Source organism: Trachemys scripta, chromosome 21 (assembly GCF_013100865.1).
Source record: "Trachemys scripta elegans isolate TJP31775 chromosome 21, CAS_Tse_1.0, whole genome shotgun sequence".
NCBI classification, from domain to species: Eukaryota; Metazoa; Chordata; order Testudines; family Emydidae; genus Trachemys; species Trachemys scripta.
Window position 1 is genome coordinate 11793598 of NC_048318.1, and position 18585 is coordinate 11812182.

Consider the following 18585-nt stretch of genomic DNA (forward strand, 5'->3'; position numbering starts at 1 on the left):
AAAGGCTTCCAGACATTACCTGGATCACAGGACAAAACAGCAGACAAGGGAGATCTCGAAAGGCTCATTACCACGGAGTAGAATATCAGGCCCAACTCCTCTCCAAAGAGCACAAGCTACCCCTCGTTTTTGCCTTCTCTTTTTAAATGCTTTTTTCTTGGAAAGGCATTTGATTGTTTTACTGACCATCTGAGGGATGGGAATAAACTCCACCTCTTCTCTCCCATCTCCTCCCAACCATCATCAACAGAGACCCAACACTGCGCTACTAATGGACAGGCGGAGAACAGCATCCACGTACTCTTCTCTGGGAGAATGCATGCAGCAGGGCAGCAAAGGAGGAGAGCTGGGGTTTAAAACTCTGCATGTCCAAATATCCTGGGACCAAGAGGGATATTAAAAAAGGAAGTGTCAGATCACTCTACTGAGCCTGGTAACTTAAATATGAAATGATGCACTTGTACAAGATGCTCAAATAGGGCTACGGGGGTCTTATCACACACAGCTCTGCCTTCCCCCCACATGCATATCACATGATTTATTTTGTTTACAGACATATTTAAAAGGCACCCACCCACAATGATACCTGAAAGCACAGAATTCTTCTTGGAAGAATGGACCTTCCCTATTGTTTTCAAGAGAAGGAGGGGAATAAAATCGTGTCTCTCTCTCTTTTCTGGAACGAGAGATCAGCAGGTCAACACAGAGGGCAGCAAGCTCGCTGCCCCTTTGGCTAGATGACTGGCTCAGCCCTAGGGAAAGAAAGTAGCAGTGGGATGGAGGGGTTGTTTTCTTTTTCTGCCCCAATAACCTAATTAGGTTCCCGAGCAGCGCTAGCAGGATAGAAATTTCTTCACGCTACACTGTCTGTTTGTGTTTGATTAATGTAAATCTTCCCAGGGCTCTAACCATGCCACAGGCAATGTGATGGCCAGCGCTCCATTAACAAGCATCTATGCCACTGCAGACAGCAAGAGGAGACAAGGAAAGGGAAACACTCATTTAAAGCCTTTCCCTTGAAACCGTCTAATGTCACTAAAGAGGTTATGATCGTTTGCTCTGAATGCTGTTCCTAACTCAACTCCACATATTTCCCGTGTCACTGTGGTTGTCAAAAAGATGGAACTGGCTAGAAAAAGTGGTGAGCAACTTCTCACACACACACACACAAATATCAAAAGGCCCATTCACCACAACTTCAGTGCTCCTCAGCCCAGTTTGTGTCAATACCAAATTGCACTGACCAATTACAGTCTGACAAAACCATGATCTCATCATGGCTACAGAAGGAATTAATGTAGGAGGCACAGAGCCAAAAGAATCCACTCCTACCTCTAAATCTATCTGTTCCACAGCTCTAAATATGCAAAAAATTCCCACCCATACATTCCCAGGGAATGCATTTTCCATGCTTCTAGATTTTTTTCCTGTGGTTTTCATTATAATTTTCTAAAGATTAGTGGCTGTACTTAGCGTGGTCTTCAGCTTGGAGACACGTGTGTGTCTCATTTTTGAGAGATTTCACAAAAACAAAAAAGACTCCAGCTCTAACAGGGAAAACACAAAAGGTGGCCAGATGCTCAGAAATTCACTGGCCAGCACCTCATTGCACACAATCCCAGTCTACCCTAGAGAGCAGAAATGAAACAGCCAGTAATGTTTAACCTGTGCTCTTCAAAACACAAGTGTCCCAAGATATAATGAAATGAGAAAAAACAACCAAACAAAAACTTTTAATCCCAAAGCAGAGCCTGCACATCTACTTTATTCATGCATCACGTGTGCCAGAGAGCCACCCTTCCCTTCAGAACTGGAGCAAGGTGTCAAAAGACAGGCTATTTTTAACACTGATTGTTTGTTTTAAAGTCAAGAATTCCTAAATCTCCTCACTCCCTCCGCCACGCCCACTGACATTTGGATAAAATCTATGCAGTAATAGTAACACCACAATAAGAACGAATTTACCAAAAATACTCTCTTCAAACATTGATCCTAATATTCAACATCTTTGACTTCACCAAAGAGTTATCCTGTGGAAACAGTCACAGCCTACAGTAGTAGAAGCAATGTGGTCTAGCAGTTAGAGCCTAAAACAACAAGTCAGAACTCAAGATCTATTCCAGTCAGTACAACTTTGACCAAATCATTTCACATCTGTGCACCTCTGTTTGCCTAGCTTTAAAATGGGGATATGTACATCTGAGGGTTATTTGAGGTTCAAAATGTGTTTACAATCCTACAAAAAGTGCAACACTGGGAAGTATTATTACAACCTTGCAAAGCTCTACTTGCCCATTCACACAGGGGAATCTTTCTTTTTTAAAAAAATCATTATGTAAAATATTTAATTTTACATCATTAGTGTAAGGGTCAATAAGCAGATCTTATTCCAATCGATTATTACTATAATTCAGTGGTTACATTTTCAGGCCCCACAAATCAAAAAGCCTGTGATGGTACCAGGCCACAGGAAAATATTGAATTGTCTTTTCAGTCTGAACCATGAACCCTAAATGCTTCAAAACTACACAGCGTAATCTGTAGTCCATCAAAACTGAAACCCCCCAAAATACCTCCTTATTTGAAAAAGTTAGATGAAGTTCAGGAAAAGTGGCAAGTAACACAAGCACCCAGGAAAGGGTCTATCATGGGAGGAGATAGAAGCTTTCAGGGGATTTGAGCACAGGATAGAGTGACAGCATCTTGGAGGGTTATTACAAGAGAGAGGAAGACACTGGATTAAAAGAGAGATGACACATGCAATTCTTGAACTCAAAATACAACGTGCCCGATTCTCATTGACACAAAGGCTTATTTTACCCTTCCAGAGCAGAGTAAAGAGCCTTCGCGTAAGTAAGAATCCAACCAAGTGTGTTCAACACATTCTGAAGTACTAGATTACCAGAACCATGTTGCTACCTAAAGCTACAATACACTGGACAATTTTTGGAACCTAGTTCCCATCCCATCTGAAACAGCCCAAATTTGACAACTTTCAGGACATGTGAGGTTCCCCTATATACTCACTGGGGGGGAAAAAGGGCAAAAAATCGGAGATTTAATGGGGAAAGTCAGCATTACCCGGCTTGATTTTTATTGTGATCGGTTATATTCATTTTAGGGGTAGGGAGTAGCTGACAGCTTTACTTCTGGCTGACATTGGCAAGAATTAACCACAACTTTTGATTTATAACAATATATTAGCTTTCATCACAAAATAAAGTGATTAAAAACTTTCGGGGGAATAAAAGAAGCCCAGAGTGTTCTTTTCGTGTTTTATTGCTGCTTCGGGGGATTAAGGAAGATGCCAGGATATGGTGTAAAATGAGGTGATCCAAGAATGAACATTCACACACCCCTTGCCTTATCCAACAACCCTACTCCCCAATAGCTCCATCCACTGGTGCCCTCTGGGCCAAATTAAACCTCTCAATCATGCAAAAATCTGATTCAGCAGCCCATGATGCCATGGAGCAAAGAGGTTCAGTGCAGCTAGGTGATAAGAGAAATTAGCGATGGCTGTGATTTATTAGATCATTTAGTCCATGTCCGAAAACTCTGCAGCGTTGTTCTCTACAATCTAATGGTTTCTAGACCCCTGAGGAAGGGAGGGAAAGGAAAGAAAGAATGAATGAGAGGAAAGGGATGCTGCTCTCAAAAATAAGGAACACTCCCCCCTAAACTCCAAAGTAGATGTTGCTTATAAGCCTTATAGGTTAGCCAAATTCTATTTTCCTTTTTTTTTTTTTTTTTTTTAAATCTTTCTGGCAGTTGTTTATGTATTTCTAAAGAATGGGGTCAGTGGTATCTGTGGCTCAGTACCCATTTTCCATAGATCACCCCTCTCTTTGTATGTTATTCTACATCCAATAACTTTCATATTGGCCTTCGTTTCTCCTGTCACAGCCTTTACTGATGATGAGATGCTTTCCTGCTCAGGCACACGAGACATGAACCCTGCAAACAACAAGCAGAACTCTGCCTGTTTTCCTAAGAAACAGCGTTAGCAGCTCTCTGCTGGTTAGGATGGGATATGGTAAATATTTATGCAGAATTCACAGACCTTTACCCCAATAAGGAGCCAAGCATGGGAAAAGAGCAGCTTCCCAGAGCTCCACACAGCGGATGTGGAGAGGTCCCCAAGGAATGGACTTCACATCTGAGCAAAAAGCTGCAGGGGAGTTCCAGTTCTGATCACTCATGCCTCTAGCTTGCCTTTTACTACTTTCTGCTGGATTTCTACCAACGTTACAGCCCATAAGGCTTGAGTCTGCATGGTACTGAGTGTCTTCAGCTTCCATGCCACTGGAGAGGGCTCAGCACACATCCCAGAATCAGGCCAGTACTGAAGGAACATAAAAGTTCAGTCACAGCTGTGTCCAGAGATTAAAAAGGACTTTGAAAAAAATTGAGAGCATGCAGAAAATACCCCCAAAATAATATTTGAGGACTTGCCGTGAGATACTTACAGAGTTCAATCTGTTTAGTTGATCAAAAAGACAACTGAGAAGTGACTTGATTACATTGTACAAGGACCTTCATAGGGAGAAAATATTGGGTACAAGGGCTCTTTAATCTAGCCCAGAAAGACAGAACAAGAACCAACGGCTGGAAGGTGAAGCCAGACAAATTTAAGTTAGAAACAAGTCACTAATTTATAACATTGAGGGAGATGAACCACAAGAACAAATTACCAAAGGAAGTGGTGGATTCACCATCTCAGTGTCTTCAGATTGAAACTGGATGACTTTCTGGAAGATCTGCTTTAGGTAAACACAAGTTACATTTCAGTCAAAGACAAGTTATCGGGCTAAATATAGGGGTAACCGGATGAAATTTCATGGCTTTGGATATACAGGATGTCAGTGTAGATTATCTAATGGTCCGCTCTGGCCTTAAAAAAAAAAAAAAAAAAAAAAAAAAAAAAGTCTATGAATCTATCAGGGCTGCCAACAACAGAACTCTATTTGGTAACAAGTCACCACCACTAGATAATTATCATGATCAGCTCGTTTAAAAAGAATGGAGAGAAGGTAACAGCACTAATTTGCTCAGTAGTGAGATACTGAACTAGGGCTGAAACAGAGTCAAGTATTTGATTTTAAAATGTTGTGTCTGTTAGAAAATCTCCAGCTGAATAAATGATTAAGATTCCAAGATTGCCATAGTAACAATATTTTTTGCAAAATCCCATCTAACTCCCATATTCTCTACCACCACTTGGGACTGCAGCTTAAACTTGTATCATTAAAGCTCATTCAGAGCTTTAAAATGACACAAAGCTTGCAGGTTATCACAGCATGTGCTGGTAGAGATACCAGTATTCAAGTAGTCAGCAATTTCTTAAGAAATAAAAATTCAAGTTACAGATGTGGAAGACTGAAAAGTTCAAAGTGGCTGTGATGAAGAAAAACCTACAAGTAAATAGAATTGTTTAAAAATTATGGAAGGATAGGAAATCATTTTTTTTTAAGTCTATAAAAAGCCTTAAGACTAGAATGTTATTGCATGGTAGTCTCATTAATGTATAAAACATTTACTTTTATGGCTCCTCTCCTTTAGTTATATCACATGTGATGTGGGAATTAGACACCTGTATTTCCTTATCACAGTAGGAATGGAATAAAATTTATAAGATCACAGATATTAATCCAGGTCTTTGTTGTATTATATAATGCACTGTGGCTCTACTCAGGGTGAGAAAAGCTGGCCTATTAATAGCAATTCTTGCATCAATGGCCAACAAATCACTGTCATTTATATTGACTATTTGGGTGCAAGTGATTGACAATCGTAAATGGCCTCAAATAAAGCTGGTTTTGCATACTTTAAAAAAAAAATCAGTAACTAACACAGGCTGCAGTTTGATATACTATAAATGTCAGCTACAAAAAAAAAAAAAAAAAAAAAAAAAAACCACACCCTCTCTCAGCAGGATGCTAAGCAACTTCACATAGTCCACAAGACCAAGTCGATCTTTCTAACATACCTGAGAGCTCGTGTGCTTTTAACTATGAAGAAAGGGAATAATGACTCTACATTCAAAATGCTACTGATGAGTATCCTCAGTAAATATTAGAGACTGATTCCCACTCCTTTTTGTTAAATACCGTTGGGTTATCAGACAGTATAGAAGAGTGCTTGGTTCACTAAATTTTCATTATTTTTCCACACACGCCGTGTTACATAAGATGCAATAGAGCTTTTAATCAAAAGAAGTCTGCATACTGCATTCAAAACTGTATTTTTCCATTACAAGACACATACAGTACAACCACCTTTTTCCCTGTGCCACTGCTGTTTGTAACTCATAGCCTTAGTTTTCCTTGATGTGTACTATATGCCTTTGTCCCTCCCACCTCACAGCACTGCAACTAGTACTCCTCCAAAAAGATGGCTTCTGACCACAAAGACACAAAGGCTGCCACCATTGCAGCTAACATCCAACACACTTGTTCCATTACCTTCAAGTCACTTCCTTCATGCCACTTGTAAAGCTGTGCACATTTTAAGCATAGAGTGTGAAATGTGGAGCTAATGTGTCCTCTGTGCCATGCCTTCCCCCTGCCCCAAAGAGGGTATCACTTCCTTTAAGATAGCTGCACCCCACTGCAGCATCCCATAATCCACACTACGGAGAAAGCAAACATTTTTGGGCTCTAAAGCACTGCAGCTCTGCCACTTTTGCCATACTTTTTAATGACAGCAATAAATGCCTTGCTAAACAAACAAATGACAGTCAAATATTCTATTTAGGGATTTGAAACTTGTTGCATGACGTGGTACTTAAGTCAATCAGTCTGAGGAAGTTCAAGACAGAGGCCTCCTCCTAACAAACTTCTGCAAGTTTACAGTAGACCGTTTCTAGAGCGGGTCAGGTAGAAGCAGAATGTTAAGATGCGACTATTGAGCGCTTATATGGCCTTTCATCAAAGAACCTCAAACAATTTCTAAAAGGCAAGTTTCTAGTTCCACTTCCCAGATTGGGAAACCGAGGTCCAGAAAGGGGAAGCAACTTGCCCAACATCATAGTGCAAGTTAGTGGCTAAAGTGGGAACAGAATCCAGATTCTCAGTCCAGTGCTATAATCACTCCCCACATTGTCTTAAATCAATACTGTAATCTAGCAAGGACACTAGGAGAAGACCAGTGCTGTAGCCTATGGATACAGAAAATAAACTCTCAGAATGTTCAGACTGAGGGAAGAAAAACAAAAGGATGCCTCAGTTGTATGCTAGAGATAGGCAGTGGAGTATGGGGAAAGATGTAGAAGTCTCCAGGTTTCAGATACAGGAGAGGAGTCTAGACAGTATTTAGGGTCTCAGTGTGGAATGAGGCCCCTCTAGGAGGGCTCTAGAGTGCCCAGGTGTTTCGATGAGGGCCCAGCGTCACAATTCAACACATGCAATGGAGGAGCGTGCCTGTAGAACACAGTTCATCTCAAGTTACCAAACGGCCAAAGAGGCAATGAGAGAAGAGCAACCGGATGCAGGAGAAGTGCTACACAACTAAAAATTAAGACAACTTCTCAAGGGAACTAAGTAAGAACCCAAAGGTCAGAGAAGTTGGAAACAGGGCTGGGGGGGGGGGGGGGGGGGGAGCGAGAGAGAGAGAAAAAAAAAGAAAGCACATCTGAGCTGAGCGCTCACAAAAGGACCCTATTTATCATTCACCTCACCGAGTGATTCACCAGGCAAACCCACTAGCTCTACTCAGTAAAACCCACTTTCTGGGCTCCTTCGAGACAAGCACATATCAGCCAAGTTAGGATTAGACTGGCAAGACCGTCTACAGAGCCAATCATTACAACACGGAGCTACAGCTGTCTCTTTCTTATGCATGGCTGTGTTAACTCTGAACAAAACCTGCAGTGCTAAGACATTTCCTTTCATGTAGTGGAAACCTTGAAGCTGTGTCCATGCTGTGGCTGAAACTGTACTAACAATAACTGTGCTTAAAACTTACTACTAATAGATATTAAACAGAATCTGCTGATCTGAGGGAATTGGGGAAGTGCCCAAGAGTACTAGCCTCTAACCTCTCAAGTTCCGAGTCACACAGCGGGCTGCTTTAGGGCACCTCTATGGGGATTTCCTAAGAACAACGATAATATCTTCAAGTTTTAGTACAAATAATGGAAGTTTATTAGTCCATGAAAAGAAAGGAGCTGAAAAATTATACAAAGTCAGTGACAAACCAACAGAAAACACAAAGCTCCTAGAAGCACAAAGCAAAGGATTTCTCTCCAGCATGACAGCTCTAACTCAATTGCAGCTTTCACTTGCCTGGGCTGGCTTCTGATGCAGGACCGTGGTATATGCAGGGCTCCATTTAAAAAGGTCACATTTCCTTCCTTGATCTTTTATCTTGACCAATTTCAGAGGTATTAAATATTTTAAAACCATCTAGTATGCAAATTTCTGTTTACCCTGTTTTCCATGTTTGATAGTTTCCAGCAAGACTGCTACAAGGAAGACCAACCAGCTGTTCTAGGAATAGAAAATTATACCAGATCAAGGATGGGTACTTGCTAAATTCAAGCTGAGACCACTGCTGAAGCAGCATGCTAAACTAAAGGAACTAGTAACCATTTTATAGATCGCTATCTCATGAAACAATCAGAGACAGAAATAAACGCTGAAATGCCCAGTTACCCCAATGGTAACATCCCCTCATCCAGAGCAAGTTATCCAATAGCAGCAAAAATCTCGTCAGAAATAAAGAGAGGATAGGAAGACAGACAAACAAGATCCAGAACCTCGCTACAGCGCCAGCCAGCGTTAGAAGCTCTTCAGCAGACAAATACAAATGCTTTCAAAGCAAATAAACTTGTCCAAACACTAGTTATGGGCCAATGATCAGAAAGAAAAAATCTTGGATCCTTGTTCTAATAAGATTTTTAAAGGATTTTCTCAACCTATTATGAAATCTCTCCTATCTCAGTCTCCACCCCACAGTATAAATCAATACAGGAGAACTGTAGAGGCACCAGAATTTTGACTCCATAAGCAAGATTAAGTATTTTCCCTACTGTCATTACAATCTACCGCTTAGGTCACTAAAGCGTAGAGTCACACTTCCAACTTCAGAATGCAGCGAGATTGACACCCCAAGGCAGCAATATCTGTATTCGTACTCCCAGCCGCTGAAAACGCAAAGATCCATCCCCCAGGGCACGAGCGGCCGCATTCACCTGCTTACCCCCAGGATGCAACAAGAACCAAACACCAGTGCTGACATTTCGGGTTCCTATATTGTCTGGAGACACTGGGATCAGGCGATAGATGCCCAAGAACTAATTTAATTGTTTTATCACTCCTGATGCTGCAAGGATTACAATTTTTTTCTGCACTGACAATTCCCTCTTTGTCCCAAGCCAATGAATAGTCTTTTCCAGGGCTCTCCAGTCCCCCCTGCTACAGCAGTGGGAAAGATTAACATGTCTCTAGCACAGAAATGATGCCATGGCAAGCAGTCAGGAAAAAAGCAGGGGGGGAGGGACGAGGTGTTAGGGCTTGTCTACATGGGGAAATTTACTAGCATATTTTTACTATGCTACCTCTATAATTATACTGGTATACACACCTGTGTGGACAAGCTTATTACAAAAAAAAAAAAAAAAGTGTACACAGGGAATTATACCAGTATAATTATACTGGTAAATTTCCCTGTGTAGACAAGCCCCTATTTTAATAGTTCCTGATAGATGATTCATCTGTATTTTTAATCTTTGCTCACTAGCAGAGAATTGCATTCCCCCCTCCCCTTTGCAAGTTTTTCCTATTTTAAACTTGGGAGGAGCTGTCCTCAAACCTCAATCACTGAGCCAAGTTTAGACCAATAACTGAGATCATCTGTCAGCTAGTATTTGATAATTAAGTTTATATTGTTAACTACAAGAGATTATCTGTATACTTCAATGTTAACTTTAGATTTGTGATTGCATCCTGTGTCATGCCAGGACACAAACCCAGCTTATCTGCTGAAATGCTCTCAAGGACACTGGTCATAGGTCTCAGACACCTGTATATTTGCTAGAAGTCGCAACTCTCCAAACACTATATGGCTGCATTATTCAAATGCCAGCAAATAAACCTCTCTCTAATTCCCACTCTGCCCTGGCGCCAAACGTACATATTATACAACCAGGGGAAGTTGCTCACAATCAAACCTCTTCAAAGGATGAAGAACGTTGTGTTCCACAGTAATGTGCGAACAGCTGAACACATTCTTCATAGGTTATTGAGACAATCCAGATTTCCACATACAGGCTATCAAACACAGGTCAGAAAATCAGCCGCTAATGTATTGACAAGGAAGAAAGGAAACATTTATCTTAATTAATTTATGAATAGCCTGCATTAGGGCAATTTCCCTACTGTATTTCCTGCTCAGACTTCTGAAATAGTCTGATTAAATTATTTATTCTAACGGCAGTATGGAAGTTAGAGCCACTTGGTTATTAAGTAAAAGTGCTTTAATCTAAAGCAAGTATCTCCAAACCTAATGGAAGAGAAGGGCGAGGGGAGGGCAGCCTTAGAAGATGAAATTAATTTGCCAGTGGGAGTTTGTTTCTGCACATTATCATTCCTCTGAACTGAGCTGACTGTCATCGAGAAACAGATCCTGTGTCCGTGGTGGTGGTGGCTGGAGTCTCCTCATCACTGGAAGAGGACAGCCCCCAGATTTATGTTACTGCTGTACCAGATTCACATAGTCACTGAAATTCTGCACACACAGCTGGGGAAAGGACAGAGACCAGGGAAGAATGAAGGAGAATGACGACATACCTCTAAATGGTTACTACAGAATTTAAAGAAATCCACAGAACACACTGCTACCACTGTAGGCCCCAGTTATTTGAGCAAGCCCTTCATATGTACAGACATCTGTACAGAGTTTATCACTGCATTATCTAACCTCCTCTTCTATCTACCTCCAAGGCAAACTGAGATTGACCAAATGGTTTCTGCTCTCCATTCCAAAGTCCTGCTTCGATCAATTTAGGGATAGGGACTTCCATAGATGAGGTCCCTGAATACAGAACGCCTTGGCTGAAGATGTCCACCAGAGTTCCATTGTGGCTCTCTTCAACGCTCGTTGCAAGACTTCACTGTACCTCTGTTACTATATTTACTTCCTTAATTGCCTGTTCCTTCGCCATTATTTCCCTCCTTGCCCACTTCATAGATGGTTGTATTGGGGTTGACCTCAATTTTGATTTGAAATTATGCTTTTGTTTAAAAAAATACAAAAACAACAACAAAAAACCCACACACCACACAGTGTTCCAGAAGAGAGCTTTAAAATAAAAAAGCCCAACTTGTTACTGGAAAATTTTTCCACCGTCCACCAGAAGCTTCAGCAGAGAGAGAGAGGCTGGGGTTTTAAGTCAATGGGGGTGATCCTCTGCAATTCCTCTACAGCTGATCCAGAGACTCCTAATGTTTAATATCTCAGGAAGCACAGGGTAGATCTGAAGGAGTGGTTTCCTCATAACACAAACAGCGATAGGTGGAGCAGGAACTTAAAAGTGCTTCACAAGCACTGTGACGTTCTTGTCAGTGGAATAAATAAGCAGCCTTGACAAAAACAGCCTCCCAGCAGCCGTGGAGCAATTAATGACAAAAATGGGATTCCTTTCAACTGGCTGAATTCCAGACAACAAGATCACTGAGAATTGAGAACTGCCTGCACCACAGACCTGTTGCGAGGTTATTTCCACCACCACCACCCCCAGCTTAACTGCCTGCTTCTGCTTCAGCAATGACCTAGGAACACTGCAACACTGCTGGGAGAAGCAGATAGGAAGAGTCTTTCTGAAGGAGGCGGACTGTCAAAATAAACACTAATCAGAACACTAACTATTCCCTCTTCTCTTGGCACCTGCCTGCCAGTATTACTACAACCCACAATTGCAAGAGTAGTTGTAGCCAATTGCAAAGCGCATTTCAGACTCCCAGGGAGGAAGTGTTTAGTGCTTAGAACAGAAGGACTGGGAGTCAGGACTCCTGGCTTCTATTCCATGCCCAGTCCGTTTCTTGCTATAAAATGGGATTGATTGCCTTGTGTAAACAGCCCTAGATAAAAATCTAAGTATTATTAATATACCTTCACTGAGCCCAAAACCCAATGATAAAGTCTACTGGAAAAAGAGAGAGACAGAGCTAAAGATGTGTCATATAACATGCATAGCTGCAACAACATTGGTGAATGGCTAAAGCAAACAGTCTTACCATTTACAAATGATCACGCTGATTTTAAAATTCAACCTTCCATATTTTGAAGGACAGACTGGCATGCTTGCTTTCTCAAGTCAGAAGTTAAGGAAGTTACTGGGTGAACCAACCACTTACAGTGGGCTGACATCTTCCTGAAAATCCAACATATAGATTTAACCCACCTGAGCAAAGAATTTACACAGGGATTAACTAATAACTACACGCACATCTATCACATCATTCAGAGGAGCTCAAAGCACTTGACGTTATCCTGTGGGGTACAAGCTTATCCCCATTTTGAAATGCGGTACTGAGGAACCGAAAGGTGAAGCAGCCTTTATCACACAGCAAATCAAGGTTAGAACTGGGAACAGAAACTAGGTATTGTGGCCCCTATCCCCATGTCCTAACTACTACAGGAATGCTGCCTCCCACTACAAAGAGGTCTGAAGCTCAGTGGTAAAGAAGAAGCCTCTGACAGTGTTGTTAACTTCATCAAGTCTCTGTGCACTTTGACACCTTCATTGCAGCATGGAGTGACAGAATTAAAGAAAACCTAATTATAAATAGCTAAGACTATAACAGGCTCTTTCAGCAGCATCCCAAGGGCACCTTATTCCACCAGCCAACAAAAATGGAAGTGAAATGATAGTACACATACTACCAACAATCTCTAAGATCAGATCATCGCCCACAAGAACCACTTCCGCTGCAGAAACCACAGCGACTACACAGGGCAAACCACAACCTATCATTCCTGTGTTTCTCAGCAGATTGCAGGGGCAGATCACCAATGTGAGAGTTACAGATCACCAGTACAGGATTTCTATAATTCTTATCTTTGGGATACAGAATGCTCTGATTCTCACAGATCAGCTCTCTCATTGTCCTGTTGACCTTAATGAATTCACATCACACTGGTTCCTCCATACACCTCCTTCAGTTTCCAGTGAAACATACCCTTCCCTCACCACTTTTCTTCCAGAAAGCAGCCATTAAGGTCCCCATCTATACAGAAAAATTCCCGGTAACATGGCTGTCAGCCTGGAGCAGAAGGGGGGATGGGGGAAAGAATGGCTGAAAATGTTTTGAGTTAATCAACAATTCAGCCCTGGTATAAGTGAGTGTAAATCCTAAAGAAGCCATTGGTGAATTTGGTCTCTGGAGTCAACAAAAATTTCCAACAAGTTTTCCCGTCTACACAGGCCAGCCAGAACCATGCTACCAAAAGGACTGACCTTGAAAACCAATGTATGACACAGGAAAGTATTTAATATCAACAATGCCCAAGTGTCCCCATGCACTAGTGCATCCGTTTAAGCCAGGGCAAACGGAAAAACAAAAAACAACTACTGCCAGAAGGGACTGATGGTTCTCAACACCACCATGCAGCCCCTCTGGGCATGAATATCTACCCCCACATTTCAAACAGGCATCTATACACTTCCATGGTGTTGCTGAAAAACACAACTGAATGTTATGAACCTGAAAGGAATGTCATGCTCCAGCAAATTCTCTTACCTTAGATCACTGGTTCTCACCCTTTTTAGTTAGGGCCTGCTGTTGGGAATGGCATAAGGGCGGCCTCTCCTATATCCTATGGTTGCTTCCTGTTCAAGTTTTCTCTCACTCATCTTCTATCGGTTTTCATTATCTTTTTCTTGTTCTTCTTTTGCTCTTTAATTTTTTTTTTTTTTGCCAACTCTTCTCCTTTCCCCATCTCTGGTAGCTTCTATTTCCTTCCCCCTTCATCAGAAGGTTATGTGTTGCTGGGCATGGGATAGGACATGTATTGGTGCCTCTGCACTGCAGGAGTGCAGAGAAAGGACACTTGGTCTGAGCCTTCATCCCAGAACATGCAGGAGCAGTTGCCAACCAGCTACATTAGGGAGCACAATCACAGCAGGAAGAGAAGACTTGAAAGGAGCCACCTGACACTTTATATGGACCAGCAGGTTGCAGCATATGCATGCAGGTAGGTGCTCTGCCGGATTGAAGATCCTGCACCTTACTTTGCACTGTGCCCCTCCTGAATGGGTCTAGTGCTCCCTCAGTGAGATCTGGCCACCTCCCTCCAGGCTGGAAAACACTGTCTTAGGTCAGTTCATGCCTTCCAACCTCCTGCCAGCAACTATGGAATTGTTCAAAATTCCATGAAAGCATACTTAACTCCTCATAGGCTACAGGCTTCTGTCTCTCTACACTGGGAAGTCACCCAAGTGCTCTGGCATGCAACTGCCTGCAATACCACGAACCAGGACTCAGCGCCTACAGACGAACTTCAGATCAGTTTCATAGATAAACAGGAACTGTGTTAGCTGGACTGGTGCACACAGCTTTAAAGAGAAACATTACTTAGATAAGAAGAGTCAAATTTCCCCCATCTATTTCTTAAAGTCTGAAGCACACACTTGAAGAGCTCAGAAGCGGATTGAACCAACTCAAATGTCCAGCCCCAGCAAAACTACACCTTGTTCATGTGGGTATAAGCTGGGCTAGACACTCCATTGTCCTGGGATTCTCCCTTTGGCAGCTAGCACAAACCCTGCAGCCTCATTATCTGCACCAAGGCAGGCCCTTTTGGTTAATTCACACCTCCCACTTCATGCCACATCTTCTACATCACCAGTGAGTTCAGACCATAAATGCCATAATTTTGCTGAGTTGTTTAAACAAATGGGAGATGCACTTTGAGCCTCTACAAATCAGCACGTCCTGTTGCAATCCATAGGTTCACACAGTGGACACTGTGTTTCTGACAGACACAGCAACACTTCAGCAGGACACTTGACAACACGTAACTGACAAACACAATAATGACCCTGATTGATGAGATTACCCAGAACTAGATTAGAACTTGAACTGTCGCTAATGTGTGGGAGCCCACCTGCAATAAATCAATGCCTTTTCCAGCTTGGATACTCAGCCCCGTGGACAACACTGGTCATTTGCGGTCTCAGTTTTGGAGAGTGACTTTCTTAATTCAGTCTAATTTACACGGAAGAACCCAAAAGTTAAAGGATCCAAAAGCAAAGCTCAAAATAGCTCAGTGGACAAATTCTAAGAGTTTGCCAACAAATAAAAGCAGCAACATCATGTCCATAGGGTCAAACATTGCTAGGTGAGCTGCACAGATATGCAAGACGACCAGGTTCCTGCCAAATGGGCTTACAGACCAAACAGACAAAACACAGACGGGGAAAAGGGATGCAGCGCAAAAGGAAGGGACAGAAGTGGGGATGTTTGGCGCACATTTTGTTTACTCCACAGTTTGTGTTTAATACCATTTGTTTTGGTTTTACTAGTTATAATTGTGTTTACATTTAAATGTAAACTGAGGACAATGCCTTTTCCTGCCATGCTTGTTTTAAAAATATACATGGTTTTATTTTATTTTTTTTTGTTTAACACAAACACAAAATTAAAAAACAAACCAACAGTCTCTTCCTGCCTTTTTCTTTATTTGCTCTTCTGTTCTAAGCCTGTTGCTTGATTTCTGTAGCTCTTGGTGGCCTGTTTTGCATTCTATGCCTTCCCCCTTTTCATTGTTTATTACATCTCTATATGCGTTATACCCCTTTCTTGTTTTACTTATAAAAAGCCTTGCATCCGTTCCCTCTCCTCCTCATTGTCAGGCCGCTATTTTTACGTGGAGACAATATCTACATTCAGTCTTTGGAATAATTAAGGGCCTTAATTTTGTTAAAGTGAGATTTTAAATTTGATATGTTTTTAAAGCCTAATGGTTATTTCCAGGACAGGATTGTAGAGTGACAATACATGCAGAATTGCTGTCCTGGCTCGAAAAAAGGGTTTGTCTCTCTGAATTCTTATTGGCCCCTCTTACATACATAAACCCAGACCTTGCAAAATAGATAATGGGAGGAGGGTGTTCTTTGGCCTGCTCTACATGTAAAAGTTAGGTCAACACAACAACAGTGCTCAGGGGTGTGAAATATTCATACCCCAGTGCACCGTAGCTAGGCCGACCTAAGCCCTGGTGCAGATGCAGCTTCCATCAACCTAGCTACCATTTTTGTGGAAGGTGAAATCCGTACAGTGACAGAAAAACTCCCTCCGTCACAGTAGTTAGCGTCTACACTAGGACACTACAGTCATAGTGTAGACATGTCTACACTACGGCTGTATTACATGGCCTTAACCGGGAGTAAAGCTTCTGAATTTTTAGCAATACTAATGGGAGGCTGCTACGAGAAACTCACGGATGATGAGAAAATGATCAGCGTAACAAATGCAAGTTACATATCACCATGCAATATGTCAACTGCATTATGTTCCCGAATCTAGAAGCACAAGGAGGATATACCAGTATAATCCTTATTAATAAGAATTTAGTGCTGGTGAAAGGTAACGACTTGACAGCCCTGGAGACTGAAGGCTTCTTTTTATGCACAGAGCACCAACACCATCTGCAGCAGAAGTCCAAACTTGTACTTGAAACAGCCCTGCCAATGTATTTCCCCTCTAACCCGAGAGCCACACCTTAAGGTACGAGTGGGGAAATCAGTCCCTATTACCAAGGTAAACCATGGCCTTGCTCCTGATGCTGTTAGTAGAGTGCCTGGTTAGTGTCAACTGTGCTGATGGTTTCGGAGGGTTGGTTTTTTGCGACGTGGACACCTGTCATAGCTCAAATGATGCTACTACGAACATTGTGGATAGCAGTGGAACTGTCCAGACTCATGTCAAATCCACTCTGATTCTGCTTGGGAATGCTATGAGCAGCTGCAGAAACAGACACCAAAGCTCCTCACTGAATAGCAAGACCCATAAAAAGAAGGCTGAAGTAGAGTTGTGGACCCCTCATCCTGAAGCATTCAGAAGACTAGGACACAGAGGGGCATGAAGCCATCAGTTCTTAGGAAACTCCAGCTAGTAACGAATTCTGCAGCACACCTCCCTAGCAGCTTAAGCTATTGCAAGCACATCAAACCTGCCCATCAGTTTCTCCACTGGCTTCCGACAGAATATGGACTCAAGTTCAAGGTCTAGTTCTTACCTTCAAGGTGCTCAATGGCTTGAGCCCAGCATAACTAAAAGACTGCGTAAAGCTCTGGAATGAAGCTCATGGTCAACATCTCCACTCCACAGGCACAATGGCACTTTATACCACATGGGTAAAGTTCATCTGTGCAGGAGACAGAGCTTTCTCGGGGGCTGGTCTGACATTGTAGAATGAAATCCCACAAGCGTTGAGGACTCTCACAAACCTCACCATCTTCTGCTCCAAGTGCAAGGCACACTCCTGCTTCCTGCCTTCTCTAACACAGTCAGAAGAGAGCGGACATTTAAAAAAAAAAAAAAAAAAACCATCCACACCTTCCCAAAACAAAACACTCCACTGCACATATCCTCTCCCCAGGGGAGAACTGTAAGAGAGAGAATCAACCATACATGATAGGTCATGTCACTGCACTGCTGGAAGGCGCTCAAATACTATAGTGATAAGAGCAGCATAAGAATCTTTTTAGACTAGATGAGATAGGGATGGAAAAGTGAAAGAGTTCCTCTGTCTTCCAGAGGCCATGGGGAGTTTCAAATTTATTCCACACTATAAGCCAGAGCCCCCTAGCAGGGTCCAAGGACTTCACCTGGCAGGAATCACAGCAGCCGGGTATGGGCTGGGCGTCTCTGGACATTAACGATAGCTCTATCATCCTTCAAAGTCTTTTTTTTCTACCTCTGGCTAAGTGGGGTCTGGTCAGTGTTCCAGGCCCTGATTCCTGCAGACCTGGGCTGGATGCAAAGAGATCTAGAAGGGGAAAGCTTTACATCACATCGCAGTTCCAGAGCCATTCAGACCTCCCTAAGCAGCATTCATTTATGTCACAAGAGGAGTTACTCACAGAGAGAATTCTATATTTTTGGCTAACACATTGCATGCTACTCCTGCCTCCAGCGAAATAACCACAATAGATGTTCCCAGCTCTATTAAAACTAGAAAATCAAGCTTGCTTCACTTTCAGTCTCTGTAGCAAAAGACATTGTGGTTCCTGTCTATCCCCTAGCCAACAGCACACATCACAACTGACACCCTATCCCGACAGCTTCAATAAAAGTGCAGAATACAATAAGCAAGCACAGAGACTATCACCTCATACTCAAAATGAAATGGCGACAATACTGGACAGCACAAGAAAGCTTGCACCGATGCCTGTATGCAACTGGCCACCCTATAACTAAGAAGGAAGGCTTCAATGACATCTATCTTGTGAGAGTACTAGATTTAAGGGACAATGTTGAAAAAAATAAATGAAATGAACACTGTGCAAATTATCAGAGGGGTAGCCGTGTTAGTCTGAATCTGTAAAAAGCAACAGAGGGTCCTGTGGCACCTTTGAGA

The 18585-nt window shown here is 42.2% G+C and overlaps 1 protein-coding gene across 3 annotated transcripts in view; it reads right to left on the reverse strand.

The window, feature by feature from the left end:
• Positions 1 to 18585, reverse strand: part of ARHGEF12 (Rho guanine nucleotide exchange factor 12) — a 93963-nt gene that overhangs the window by 68925 nt on the left and 6453 nt on the right. The window lies entirely within an intron of this gene.